Below are 15,290 nucleotides of genomic sequence, written 5' to 3' on the forward strand. Positions count from 1 at the left end.
GGAGACTTGAATAAAGAAGCAACAATCAAACATTTTGAAACATAGATAAACTTTTAAAAACTAACCTTAATTAATCAGTTAACAAAATAACAAAATTATTAAGGAAAAAGAAAAAAAGAAGAAACAGAATACAGCATCTATATAAGCACAACAAATTCTATATTGCGTATAAAAAGGATGTATGGAGCTAGCGCCTCAGTAAATATATTATATTATGGTTGCATTATTTAATTTTTATTTACAGTTATTAATAAAGAAAGAAAAATATTTACTTGCATATACTTACATGCAACTATATATATCATATTAAGTAATACATATGTAAATATATGTATTTAAATAATATGGTGTTGTTGTTGCGGTCTTCAGTCCTGAGACTGGTTTGATGCAGCTCTCCATGCCACTCTATCCTGTGCAAGCCTCTTCATCTCCCATTACCTACTGCAACCTACATCCTTTTGAATCTGCTTAGTGTATTCATCTCTTGGTCTCCCTCTACGACTTTTACCCTCCATGCTGCCCTCCAATACTAAATTGGTGATCCCTTGATGAATCAGAACATGTCCTAAAAACTGATCCCTTCTTCTCCTCAAGTTGTGCCACAAACTTCTCCTCTCCCCAATCCTATTCAGTAACTCCTCATTAGTTATGTGATCTACCCATCTAATCTTCAACATTCTTCTGTAGCACCACATTTCGAAAGCTTCTATTCTCTTCTTGTTCAAACTATTTATCGTCCATGTTTCACTTCCATACATGGCTACACTCCATAGGAATACTTTCAGAAATGACTTCCTGACACTTAAATCTATACTTGATGTTAACAAATTTCGCTTCTTCAGAAACTCTTTCCTTGCCATTGCCAGTCTACATTTTATATCCTCTCTACTTCGACCATCATCAGTTATTTTGCTCCCCAAATAGCAAAATTCCTTTACTACTTTAAGTGTCTCATTTCCTAATCTAATTCCCTCAGCATCGCCCGACTTAGTTCGACTACATTCCATTATCCTCGTTTTGCTTTTGTTGATGCTCATCTTCTATCCTCGTTTCAAGACACTGTCCATTCCATTCATCTGCTCTTCCAAGTCCTTGGCTGTCTCTGACAGAATTACAATGTCATCGGCGAACCTCAAAGTTTTTATTTCTTCTCCATGGATTTTAATACCTACTCCAAATTTTTCTTTTGTTTCCTTTAGTGTTTGCTCAATATACAGATTGAATAACATCAGGGAGAGGCTACATCCCTGTCTTCTCCCTTTCCAACAACTGCTTCCCTTTCATATCCCTCGACTCTTATAACTGCCATCTGGTTTCTGTACAAATTGTAAATAGCCTTTTGCTCCCTGTATTTTACCCCTGCCACCTTCAGAATTTGAAAGAGGGTATTCCAGTCAACATTGTCAAAAGCTTTCTCTAATTCTACAAATGCTAGAAACGTAGGTTTGCCGTTCCTTAATCTTTCTTCTAAGATAAGTTGTAAGGTCAATATTGCCTCACGTGTTCCAGTATTTCTACGGAATCCAAACTGATCTTCCCCGAGGTCGGCTTCTACTAGTTTTTCCATCCGTCTGTAAAGAATTCGTGTTAGTATTTTGCAGCTGTGACTTATTTAATTGATTGTTCGGTAATTTTCACATCTGTCAACACCTGCTTTCTTTGGGATTGGAATTATTATATTATTGTTGAAGTCTGAGGGTATTTCACCTGTCTCATACACCCTGCTCACCAGATGGTAGAGTTTTGTCAGGACTGGCTCTCCCAAGGCCGTCAGTAGTTCCAATAGAATGTTGTCTACTCTGGGGGCCTTGTTTTGACTCAGGTCATTCAGTGCTCTGTCAAACTCTTCACATAGTATCTTATCTCCCATTTCGTCTTCATTTACATCCTCTTTCATTTCCATAATATTGTCGTCAAGTACATCGCCCTTGTATAGACCCTCTACATACTCTTTCTACCTTTCTGCTTTCCCTTCTTTGCTTAGAACTTGGTGTCCATCTGAGCTCTTGATGTTCATACAAGTGGTTCTCTTATCTCTAAAGGTCTCTTGAATTTTTCTGTAGGCTGTATCTATCTTACCCCTAGTGAGATAAGCCTCCACATCCTTACATTTGTCCACTAGCCATGCCTGCTTAGCCATTTTGCACTTCCTGTCGATCTCATTTTTGAGATGTTTGTATTCCTTTTTGCCTGCTTCATTTACTGCATTTTTATATTTTCTCCTTTCATCAATTAAATTCAACATTTCTTCTGTTGCCCAAGGATTCCTACTAGCCCTCGTCTTTTTACCTACTTGATCCTCTGCTGACCTCACTACTTCATCCCTCAGAGCTACCCATTCTTCTTCTACTGCATTTCTTTCCCTCATTACTGTCAATTGTTCCCTTATGCTCTCCCTGAAACTCTTTACAACCTCTTGTTCTTTCAGTTTATCCAGGTCCCATCTCCTTAAATTCCCATCTTTTTGCAGTTTCTTCAGTTTTAATCTGCAGTTCATAACCAATAGATTATGGTCAGAGTCCACATCTGCCCCTGGAAATGTCTTACAATTTAAAACCTGGTTCATAAATCTCTGTCTTTTAGTATCTCCAGGATTCTTCCATGTATACAACCTTCTTTCATGGTTCTTAAACCAATTGTTAGCTATGATTAATTCTACCAGGCTGCTTCCTCTTTCATTTCTTTGCCCCAGTCCATATTCACCTACTACGTTTCTTCTCTCCCTTTTCCTACTACCGAATTCCAGTCACCCATGACTATTAAATTTTCATCTCCCTTCACTATCTGAATAATTTCTTTTATTTGATCATACATTTCTTCAATTTCTTCATCATCTGCAGAGCTAGTTGGCATATAAACTTGTACTACTGTTGTAGGCATGGGCTTCGTATCTATCTAGGCCACAATAATGCGTTCACTATGCTGTTTGTAGTAGCTTACCCACATTCCTATTTTCCTATTCATTATTAAACCTACTCCTGCATTACCCCTATTTGATTGTGTGTTTATAACCCTGTATTCACCTGACCAGAAGTCTTGTTCCTCCTGCCACCGAACTTCACTAATTCCCACTATATCTAACTTTAATCTATCCATTTCCCTTTTTAAATTTTCTAATCTATTTGCACGATTATGTGATCTCACATTCCATGCTCCGATCTGTAGAACGCCAGTTTTCTTTCTCCTGATAACGACATCCTCTTGAGTAGTCCCCGCCCGAAGATCCGAATGGGGGACTATTTTATCTCCGGAATATTTTACCCAAGAGGACGCCATCATCATTTAATCATACAGTAAAGCTGCATGCCCTCAGCATAAATTACGGCCGTAGTTTCCCCTTGCTTTCAGCTGTTCGCAGTACCAGCATAGCAAGGCCGTTTTGGTTATTGCCAGTCAATCATCCAGACAGTGGCCCTTGCAACAACTGAAAAGGCTGCTGCCCCTCTTCAGGAACCACATGTTTGTCTGGCCTCTCAACAGATATCCCTCTGTTGTGGTTGCACCTATGGTAGGGCTATCTGTATCGCTGAGGCATGCATGCCTCCCCACCAACGGCAAGGTCCATTGTTCATGGAGGGGAGGTTAAATAATTTACAATTATAGTATTATAATTAATATAACTAATTATTTTAAATGTTATTCAGATAAATAAAATAATTATATTTATTACAACTCATATGTTATATAAAATATTTTTATTACATTAGTAAATGTATTTTATTATATAATTATTTCACTTCTCTAAAAATATGTATGCAGCTTTTGATATATTTATAATTTAAAACAATTAATTAATTAATTAATTGGTATCAATTATAACTATTAATTAATTAAATAAACTTTGAATGAAGCATTTAATTGATTTATTTTTATTAAAAATTTAAAAAAGGAAAACTTTTACTTTTCAAATTAAAAAAATAACTACCATAAAAGAAAAATACAAATATGCAACAAAAATTTTAATTTATTAATTGAATAACCAAAAATAGTGGCATTTTTAACTGAAGATTTATGTTGATAAGATAAAGATATTAATAAAATTACCTATATTAAATATTACAAAAGATAAAATTAACTCACCTCCTTTAGTATCAAAAAGTAATGTGCATCGCATACCTTAATGTAATATCATAAAATGCCAAGGGACCTAAGCTATTAGGCTCATACCCCATTTATAGAGGTAATGATTCTCATATATTTAATGACCAACAACTCTACAAAACCTCTCCTCCTATGAACACTAAAGTTAGGAATGAACATATCAGTTTCATCAGATTCCTGATATGCAGTTTCAGCAGGACTGGAGATCAGCAAACTTTCAATAATTCCTCTTTTAACAAATAAAAAAACATGAAAATAAGTGAAAAATTAATTAAATTGAAATTTGTGCAAGCAGTAGCATCAACAGTATTATTACCAGGATGAAAAATGCTCCTATAATACAAAAAAGGCGAATATGTCCTGGGCAGGGTTGAGGATGTAAAAGAAGGGAACTAGATTTTTGACTTATCTTGCAACTTCAAAGACATTAAAATCTAAATATCTTGACATATTCCCACTTGTTAACTTGTTAGTATTAGTACACATCATGTTATATAATGTATTGTGTCAGGTTAAGTAATGTGATATGTGATGTCATGTTACACAATGACACATAGCATCATGTTATATGACATAGCATCTGTCATGTCATACATTATAACTTAATGTTTATGATGCACACAACCCATTCCCAGATACTTCATATTGTAGATGCATCCCACTCTCTGGAAACACATAGGTTTGTGTATGTCACCACCCTCTTGCATACATTTTCTTATTCATTTTCAATTATAAATGGGCATTTGTATGGACTGTCACCTCTTTCAATCACACCTCATTCTGACCTTTTAATGATATCTCGTTGGACTGCTTCTTTCTTAGTTGATGGAACTGGATTTGGTTGTCAAAAAAAGCTTCATACAGTATTACTTCCATACCGTATATGAAGTTCTTTTCGACCTCTTCCCTGTTCTTTCTCAATATGTCACGCAATTTAGACTTTTGTACTTCCATAAGATCATATGTTCGTCTATTATTGCCTTTAATTCTTCATCATTTTGATAAAAAGTAATCAGATTTTGCAGATGATAACTTTCAGAAGTGCTATCAATGCCAGCATTGCTAAAATTAATTTCTATTTTTAAATATTTGTAGTGTGGTTAATTGTCACAATCTAGTTCATCAAATGCTAATTTTAAACCTCTTGGTACCGTGACAGTTTTAATAGTTCTGCTTTATAATCAATGGCTACTTTCTGTTTAATGAACCAATTAACACTCGTAACAAATTCAGCTCTAAATTTCAGAATCACTAAAAAACTGATGTCAATATTAAGAAAAAGATACTCAAAGTTGCTACTCATCATAAAGCAGAGATCCTGAGTCGCTGATAGGAACAAGAAAAAGTCTGTCAAACAAAGCCTTCATCAGAATAGACGATAGACACATATACACACACTCACACAAATGCAATCAGATACAGACAGCTGCAGACTATCTGGCTTTGGCAGCTAGATACTCTGAACAAGTGTGTGCAAACTGTGTAGGCGTGTGTGTGAAGGTGGGGGGGATGTGTGCTTCTTGTCTGTTCTGATGAAGGTCTGTTTGGCCAAAAGCTTTGTTTCGCACTCTTTTAGCTGTGCCTATTTTAGACTAAGTATCTCCACTCTATGGTGAGTAGCAACTCAGCGAATGCTGACATTGTAACTAGTTTTGGTTTACTATTTATATACACTCCTGGAAATTGAAATAAGAACACCGTGAATTCATTGCCCCAGGAAGGGGAAACTTTATTGACACATTCCTGGGGTCAGATACATCACATGATCACACTGACAGAACCACAGGCAAATAGACACAGGCAACAGAGCATGCACAATGTCGGCACTAGTACAGCGTATATCCACCTTTCGCAGCAATGCAGGCTGCTGTTCTCCCATGGAGACGATCGTAGAGAAGCTGGATGTAGTCCTGTGGAACCGCTTGCCGTGCAATTTCCACCTGGCGCCTCAGTTGGACCAGCGTTTGTGCTGGATGTGCAGACCGCGTGAGACGACGCTTCATCCAGTCCCAAACATGCTCAATGGGGGATAGATCCGGAGATCTTGCTGGCCAGGGTAGTTGACTTACACCTTCTAGAGCACGTTGGGTGGCACGGGATACATGCGGACGTGCATTGTCCTGTTGGAACAGCAAGTTCCCTTGCCGGTCTAGGAATGGTAGAATGATGGGTTCGATGACGGTTTGGATGTACCGTGCACTATTCAGTGTCCCCTCGACGATCACCAGAGGTGTACGGCCAGTGTAGGAGATCGCTCCCCACCCCATGATGCCGGGTTTTGGCCCTGTGTGCCTCGGTCGTATGCAGTCCTGATTGTGGCGCTCACCTGCACGGTGCCAAACACGCATACGACCATCGTTGGCACCAAGGCAGAAGCGACTCTCATCGCTGAAGACGACACGTCTCCATTCGTCCCTCCATTCACGCCTGTCGCGACACCACTGGAGGCGGGCTGCACGATGTTGGGGCATGAGCGGAAGACGGCCTAACGGTGTGCGGGACCGTAGCCCAGCTTCATGGAGACGGTTGCGAATGGTCCTCGCCGATACCCCAGGAGCAACAGTGTCCCTAATTTGCTGGGAAGTGGCGGTGCGGTCCCCTATAGCACTGCGTAGGATCCTACGGTCTTGGCGTGCATCCGTGCGTCGCTGCGGTCCGGTCCCAGGTCGACGGGCACGTGCACCTTCCGCCGACCACTGGCGACAACATCGATGTACTGTGGAGACCTCACGCCCCACGTGTTGAGCAATTCGGCGGTACGTCCACCCGGCCTCCCGCATGCCCACTATACGCCCTCGCTCAAAGTCCGTCAGCTGCACATACGGTTCACGTCCACGCTGTCGCGGCATGCTACCAGTGTTAAAGACTGCAATGGAGCTCCGTATGCCACGGCAAACTGGCTGACACTGACGGCGGCGGTGCACAAATGCTGCGCAGCTAGCGCCATTCGACGGCCAACACCGCGTTTCCTGGTGTGTCCACTGTGCCGTGTGTGTGATCATTGCTTGTACAGCCCTCTCGCAGTGTCTGGAGCAAGTATGGTGGGTCTGACACACCCGTGTCAATGTGTTCTTTTTTCCATTTCCAGGAGTGTATTAAAAAAAGACCGAGAAAAGCCACGAACTTGTATCCCATAACACATGACATTTTACAATTCCACATTTCTGTTGTGTGAGCATCTTTTATAGTATATATGTTTCCATATTTTCTAGAGCCATCCACTTTAAATCTTGTTTGATCGTTAAGTCATTCCAGGAAATATCCATCATCAATTTGTTTTCTCTGAAGACTTTTTTGGTTTTGTTTCACAATATCTTCTGCTGCATTTATTTAGTGATGTATATAAGACCTTATCTGGTGGCTTCATACTCTCTGGATCAGTTATTACTGCAGGTTTTTGAACTGACAGCAACACAGCTGGCTTTATACTATTACTTCTTATAATATACACCCCTTCACGACCATATTTGTCATAGTTGGCTCTGATGATGACAATTTTTTACTTTGTACGATGTGGTTCCTCCCACCCTTGTTCTTTTAAATTTACTTCATTAACAAGGAAATCTGATAACAACATTATGAATTCACATATTTTTTGTGATATTCCTTAGCAACAATTTATTTTCATTAGCTGTTCACATACTTTTCTCAGCACCCTCTGTCTCAATAAGCTCAACGTCTCCATCATAAACAGCTTGGTTACGTTGTACAATGCTCTCTTTTGCTCTACACCTTTCTTCCTTCATATTGTGTGTCATTATGTTATGAACAACTTTACTTTTCTTTTCGAATCTCTTTAATCCCTTCATCACTTCCTTCTACATATGCTTCTATTCGCAGAACTTGAAATCTTTCTAGATTGCTTCTAATCGATTATGTGTCCCTCACAATTATTCATTTTTACTAGTATCATTTATTCTGACATCAGATGAACTGCTGTTACAGCATGTCATTTATTTGACTACTTGCATATGTTCATTCATGACTGACATTACATCTGGTTTCCATGAAGCTAGTTCATTGCTTACTCCAATGACTTCAACCTTTGTTCACAAACATTGACATGTTTATGCAATATGCCTTCATTACTTGAAACAATCTTCCTCAAATTTGAAACTTCAGTTCCTTTTTCCCCAAATATTTGTGCTTTAAGGCGTGCCCCTTTTATCTTTATTTGAATCACAAGTTCAACACTTTTCTGGATTTTCTCCATTGGTGTCATTTATCTGAACCTATGTACTTGCAACATTTGAGTTCAGATTCTCCATTTCTACTTTAATACTTTTAATTTATTTATTTCATCACTCATATATTTTTGGCTATGAGTTCCCTTTTCTGAAATTAATGTCTGTCTTATTGCACTCGGCATCAGTTTTACTATTATGCTGCTTTGTTATCCAGTTTCAATTCTCTGTTCATCAATTTTACTACTCTGGGCCTCGATTTTGTCACTTAGAAGCAAATATTGACTTATTCATATACAAAATGAATGTCCTCTATGAGTCCATGATCATTGTGAATATTTTCTGAATAAAACCACAGAGATCGCTTATTAAAAATTCTATATTTATTACAACTTTTTGGCTACTGCTATCATCAGACATCTGCAATTAAAATGGAAAGAAAATAAAAAGAGAGGTCTTTCTTGCACAGCAACAACCTAAAACAATTAATAAACTGAATGGTTAAAAAAAGGATACTCTCACCAAGAACCCTCTCATGTATCAGTCCCTATAGTTTGTATGTGGTTGTGAAAATCACGTTTTATACTGAGTATATAGAGCCACAATGTACACTCCTGGAAATTGAAATAAGAACACCGTGAATTCATTGTCCCAGGAACTTTATTGACACATTCCTGGGGTCAGATATATCACATGATCACACTGACAGAACCACAGGCACATAGACACAGGCAACAGAGCATGCACAATGTCGGCACTAGTACAGTGTATATCCACCTTTCGCAGCAATGCAGGCTGCTATTCTCCAATGGAGAAGATCGTAGAGATGATGGATGTAGTCCTGTGGAACGGCTTGCCGTGCAATTTCCACCTGGCGCCTCAGTTGGACCAGCGTTTGTGCTGGATGTGCAGACCGCGTGAGACGACGCTTCATCCAGTCCCAAACATGCTCAATGGGGGATAGATCCGGAGATCTTGCTGGCCAGGGTAGTTGACTTACACCTTCTAGAGCACGTTGGGTGGCACGGGATACATGCGGAGGTGCATTGTCCTGTTGGAACAGCAAGTTCCCTTGCCGGTCTAGGAATGGTAGAACGATGGGTTCGATGACGGTTTGGATGTACCGTGCACTATTCAGTGTCCCCTCGACGATCACCAGAGGTGTACGGCCAGTGTAGGAGATCGCTCCCCACACCATGATGCCGGGTGTTGGGCCTGTGTGCCTTGGTCGTATGCGGTCCTGATTGTGGCGCTTACCTGCACGGCGCCAAACACGCATACGACCATCATTGGCACCAAGTCAGAAGCGACTCTCATCGCTGAAGACGACACGTCTCCATTCGTCCCTCCATTCACGCCTGTCGCGACACCACTGGAGGCGGGCTGCACGATGTTGGGGCGTGAGCGGAAGACGGCCTAACGGTGTGCGGGACCGTAGCCCAGCTTCATGGAGACGGTTGCGAATGGTCCTCGCCGATACCCCAGGAGCAACAGTGACCCTAATTTGCTGGGAAGTGGCGGTGCGGTCCCCTACGGCACTGCGTAGGATCCTGCGGTCTTGGCGTGCATCCGTGCGTCGCTGCGGTCCGGTCCCAGGTCGATGGGCACGTGCACCTTCCGCCAACCACTGGCGACAACATCGATGTACTGTGCAGACCTCACGCCCCACGTGTTGAGCAATTCGGCGGTACGTCCACCCGGCCTCCCGCATGCCCACTATACGCCCTCGCTCAAAGTCCGTCAACTGCACATACGGTTCACGTCCACGCTGTCGCGGCATGCTACCAGTGTTGAAGACTGCGATGGAGCTCCGTATGCCACGGCAAACTGGCTGACACTGACGGCGGCGGTGCACAAATGCTGCGCAGCTAGCGCCATTCGACGGCCAACACCGCGGGTTCCTGGTGTGTCCGCTGTGCCGTGCGTGTAATCATTGCTTGTACAGCCCTCTCGCAGTGTCCGGAGCAATTATGGTGGGTCTGACACACCCGTGTCAATGTGTTCTTTTTTCCATTTCCAGGAGTGTATATCATCCCTTTACTGTATTACTATAAGAAGAAGTTAGTGAGACTATTATATGGGCTTTATTACATTGATTGTGTAACTAAAGGATTTTAAGCACTTGGACTATTGGTTTCATCTCCAAAACACAACATTTACAATTTTGTAATTATCGAAAGCAGGCAAAATTACTTTCTCCAGTCCACATAGGATGCATAATTTTGCAATAAGTGTTAACAATTTTAAACTACAGGGATTCATTAGATAAAATGGAACCTTCTAGAATTTATCTCGGTGGTGGAGAACTTCGTTAAATTTATCAGCATTAACACCATCTATGTAGTCTCTAAAATGGCATATTAATAGACTATCAAACCAATCCCTCACAATAATGTATGCTAACTGAACTATCTAGATTTGAAGGAATATGTCTCTTGTGTTATCTATTCAAGCAATGAGCAAACCTACTTCTATAAGTTGGAGGTCCTTTCAATGTAATGATACCTGGCAACACTTGTTTGGAACACTCGTGAAGCTGAAATGCATTACACCATATTCAACCTCAGTATCAATTACTTATTGAAGAGTGGCTTCAAAACAGAATGAAATAAGATACATTCAATCTTTCTTAAACTAGTAATTTTACTCATATTTTTAGGGCTTATTATAATTAAGAAATCAAACAGTGCTTTTACAATTAGTTTCAACATTATTCACACTCAAGCACCACTTGGGATTACAAAATGAATACTATTACAAGTTGTGTACTAAGGTTTTAACTGTCTTAAAACACGGAGAACTAATTGCCAGTAAGTATTATATCACAGCAAAGAAGATATTGAGTCATGCACTTTGACAAATCTAATGGAACTCTCAATTCCCTGGAGGCAACGATGCCTTGAACTGTGGTGATGATAACGTTGACTAGTGTTTCACAAATAGTCCAGCTTATAGATTGCTCTAATATAATTCTTCTTTCTATACGCCAACACAATAAAGCACTGAACAAATATTTCAGAAAGCAGTAACCTGTTTTTGCATCAAACTGAGTCATAGCGATAGTAAAACTGAAGATAATTAGGCTCGTTTCCATTCAAGGTGCTGACAGTCTAAAGTATAGTAACTGACGGATTGGTCTTTTCTGTCTTGGTAAGCTCAGTACACACTACTACATCCTTTATTTTTATGCGCTCACTAACCTCCTACATACAAAGGGATTTCCCTCCAGCCTTTCCTTCCTTAAAAATACATTCCCCCATATCGATTCCAATGCATAAATCAGCAATAAGACCAACATTTTTTCATACATAAACAACCACTAAAAATATTAATGATTGCTCTAAATAGTGATAACTATATACACCTTTGTGAACAGATAATGATAACAATAATAATAATAGTAATACAATAATAGTTATAATAATGGCACTAAGTATGGTGTTACTTAGTGTAGGTCACACTGCTGCATTTAATCAGTAGGGCACACTGCTCCATTTCCTTCAACAGACATCTATATGCTGTGTGTGAACACTCATGATGGACTGATCCATAGCCTCAATTAATCAGTGTCGTGACCTTCAAATTATTGTTTTGAGCAGCCAATTCTGTAATTTCATATCCAGAGAAATATTTCCATAACTACACCAGAAGAAAACAACACTGTGCATGAAGAGTAAAATAACACAGATAATTTACAAGCAGGTAGATAGACACATTGGGACAAGGCAGAGACAGACATGAGAGAACATAGTGGTAAAAGATAAACAGGAGTTTATGGATGTGGTATAATACCAGAAATGAAGAGGAAAAGAGTTTGGCGACTGACAAATGGAGAAAGACAGAATCGTAACAAAAGGAGAAGGTGTGTTTCACAGAGAGAAATTGTCATAGGTACTGATTTTTGACATAGAAATTGCAAGGAAAACAAACAAAAAAATGATAATTAATTGAAACCATCAGCTGCCGACAGATATTGTTGATATACCTCGATAGGGACAGCGAAACTGTGTGCTCCAACCGGGACTCGAACCCAGGATCTCCTGCTTACATGGCAGACACTCTGTCCATTTGAGCCACTGAAGACATAGATGAATAGTGCGACTGCAGGGACTTATCCCTTGCACGCTTCCCGTGAGACCCACATTCCCAACTGTCCACAATCTACATACATAATGTGTAAGGTGTCAGGCAAATCCAACACCTTCCATGAAAACCCTGACATAATAAGCAAATCTAGTAGTATGTCACATAGCTCCACATAAAAAGTGACATTAAATTAACCAAAGTAATACGAGTAATGAGTGAGCAAATGGAATACCACAGACTAACACAAGAATGCCTAAATGCATGTTGTACCTTCCCACTGTGAGACCGACGCAGTTCCGAGGGGAGAAACGAGAACAGAAGCCGAGAGCAGAACCGTGTTAAGCTAGAAGGCCCTACGATAAGGGATGGACTGGACACCCACATCGCCAGCTAACCACTAGCGCCACACAACCTGCACGTTTTAGCGTGAGACTGTTTCGCGTCTCTGTTACGTCAAGGACCACCCCCCAGCCCATGTTAAAAGCTAGAGCCCTCCAGAAAAACAGTATAGATCTTACGATAACACAAAAAGGGCCACTACCACCCGCAAGTTTTAGCGTGAGCCTTTTCGCGTGTCTGTTACATTAGGATCACCCCCCAGCCCATGTTAAAAGATAGAGCCCTCCAGAAGAACAGTATAGATCTCACGATAACGCTAAAAGGACCACACCAGCTGCAGGTTTTAGCGTGAGACTTTTTCGGGTCTCTGTTTCGCTGCAAACTTTAAAAACATTGGCCCACCATGAAAAGTATAACGTTTCTTTTTGGATAGACAGAATTTTTGTAGGTGGAGCTTAAGGTTAACATTGAGATCCTGATTGGTCAGATGAAAACACAGCCAGATAGTTTTTTTAAACCAACTTCGGTAAATTGTAGTAAGGAGAAGTTAAGAGAAAGTTAGTTCCGAGACGGCGAGGTGCATGGCTGGTGCGCCGGCCACTGTCGCCCTGACGCTGCCTAAACACCGACAAGGTAATGAACGCACGCGATGCCGCATTTTTGAGCGCATAAGGCTTCACTCAGAACTGCAGAAGTCTCATCTGTTACACCTCCTTTTTGCGTAATACTAGTGTCGATCGTCAATTAAAGCTCATGGTGTTCACATTTGCCACTTGAAGTAAAAATCTGAAACGCGATGATTTCTCTGTTATATAATTATTGAGAAGCCACATCAGCCACTGTAATTTACGACAAGTTAGATAAGTAATTAAAGATAATTGAGGGTCACTGTAGACCATTTTGATAGTTTTCTCTCTTGTGAAACTTAATTTAAACCTACACTCCTGGAAATAGAAAAACGAACACATTGACACCGGTGTGTCAGACCCACCATACTTGCTCTGGACACTGCGAGAGGGCTGTACAAGCAATGATCACACGCACGGCACAGCGGACACACCAGGAACCCGCGGTGTTGGCCGTCGAATGGCGCTAGCTGCGCAGCATTTGTGCACCGCCGCCGTCAGTGTCAGCCAGTTTGCCGTGGCATACGGAGCTCCATTGCAGTCTTTAACACTGGTAGCATGCCGCGACAGCGTGGACGTGAACCGTATGTGCAGCTGACGGACTTTGAGCGAGGGCGTATAGTGGGCATGTGGGAGGCCGGGTGGACGTACCGCCGAATTGCTCAACACGTGGGGCGTGAGGTCTCCACAGTACATCGATGTTGTCGCCAGTGGTCGGCGGAAGGTGCACGTGCCCGTCGACCTGGGACCGGACCGCAGCGACGCACGGATGCACGCCAAGACCGTAGGATCCTACGCAGTGCCATAGGGGACCGCACCGCCACTTCCCAGCAAATTACGGACACTGTTGCTCCTGGGGTATCGGCGAGGACCATTCGCAACCGTCTCCATGAAGCTGGGCTACTGTCCCGCACAAGGTTAGGCCGTCTTCTGCTCACGCCCCAACATCGTGCAGCCCGCCTCCAGTGGTGTCGCGACAGGCGTCAATGGAGGGACGAATGGAGACGTGTCGTCTTCAGCGATGAGAGTCGCTTCTGCCTTGGTGCCAATGATGGTCGTATGCGTGTTTGGCACCGTGCAGGTGAGCGCCACAATCAGGACTGCATACGACCGAGGCACACAGGGCCAAAACCCGGCATCATGGGGTGGGGAGCGATCTCCTACACTGGCCGTACACCTCTGGTGATCGTCGAGGAGACACTGAATAGTGCACGGTACATCCAAACCGTCATCGAACCCATCGTTCTACCATTCCTAGACCGGCAAGGGAACTTGCTGTTCCAACAGGACAATGCACGTCCGCATGTATCCCGTGCCACCCAACGTGCTCTAGAAGGTGTAAGTCAACTACCCTGGCCAGCAAGATCTCCGGATCTATCCCCCATTGAGCATGTTTGGGACTGGATGAAGCGTCGTCTCACGCGGTCTGCACGTCCAGCACGAACGCTGGTCCAACTGAGGCGCCAGGTGGAAATGTCATGGCAAGCCGTTCCACAGGACTACATCCAGCATCTCTAAGATCGTCTCCATGGGAGAATAGCAGCCTGCATTGCTGCCAAAGGTGGATATACGCTGTACTAGTGCCGACATTGTGCATGCTCTGTTGCCTGTGTCTATGTACCTGTGGTTCTGTCAGTGTGATCATGTGATGTATCTGACCCCAGGAATGTGTCAATAAAGTTTCCCCTTCCTGGGACAATGAATTCACGGTGTTCTTATTTCAATTTCCAGGAGTGTAGATTATAGATGTGGTATGGCATAGTTCATCCTTCGATCCATTGTAGAACTTGGAAACCCATTCAGGGAATATTCGTTCCCATTTTTGTTGAACGCAGTTGGTTTTTACCATCCTGTATTAAAACATTTCCTTTTATCAATAGTGCAATTTATAAACGATGTTTTGTGAGTAGAATAAAATTTCCAATGGTAAACTTAACTGCTTTTTCGACTAAAA

The 15,290-nt window shown here is 41.8% G+C and overlaps 1 protein-coding gene across 1 annotated transcript in view; it reads left to right on the forward strand.

Moving 5' to 3' along the window:
- The window catches only part of LOC126336944 (cilia- and flagella-associated protein 20-like), a 38,156-nt gene that overhangs the window by 14,926 nt on the left and 7,940 nt on the right, over positions 1 to 15,290 (forward strand). The window lies entirely within an intron of this gene.

The sequence above is a fragment of the Schistocerca gregaria genome, chromosome 2 (assembly GCF_023897955.1).
Source record: "Schistocerca gregaria isolate iqSchGreg1 chromosome 2, iqSchGreg1.2, whole genome shotgun sequence".
NCBI classification, from domain to species: domain Eukaryota; kingdom Metazoa; phylum Arthropoda; class Insecta; order Orthoptera; family Acrididae; genus Schistocerca; species Schistocerca gregaria.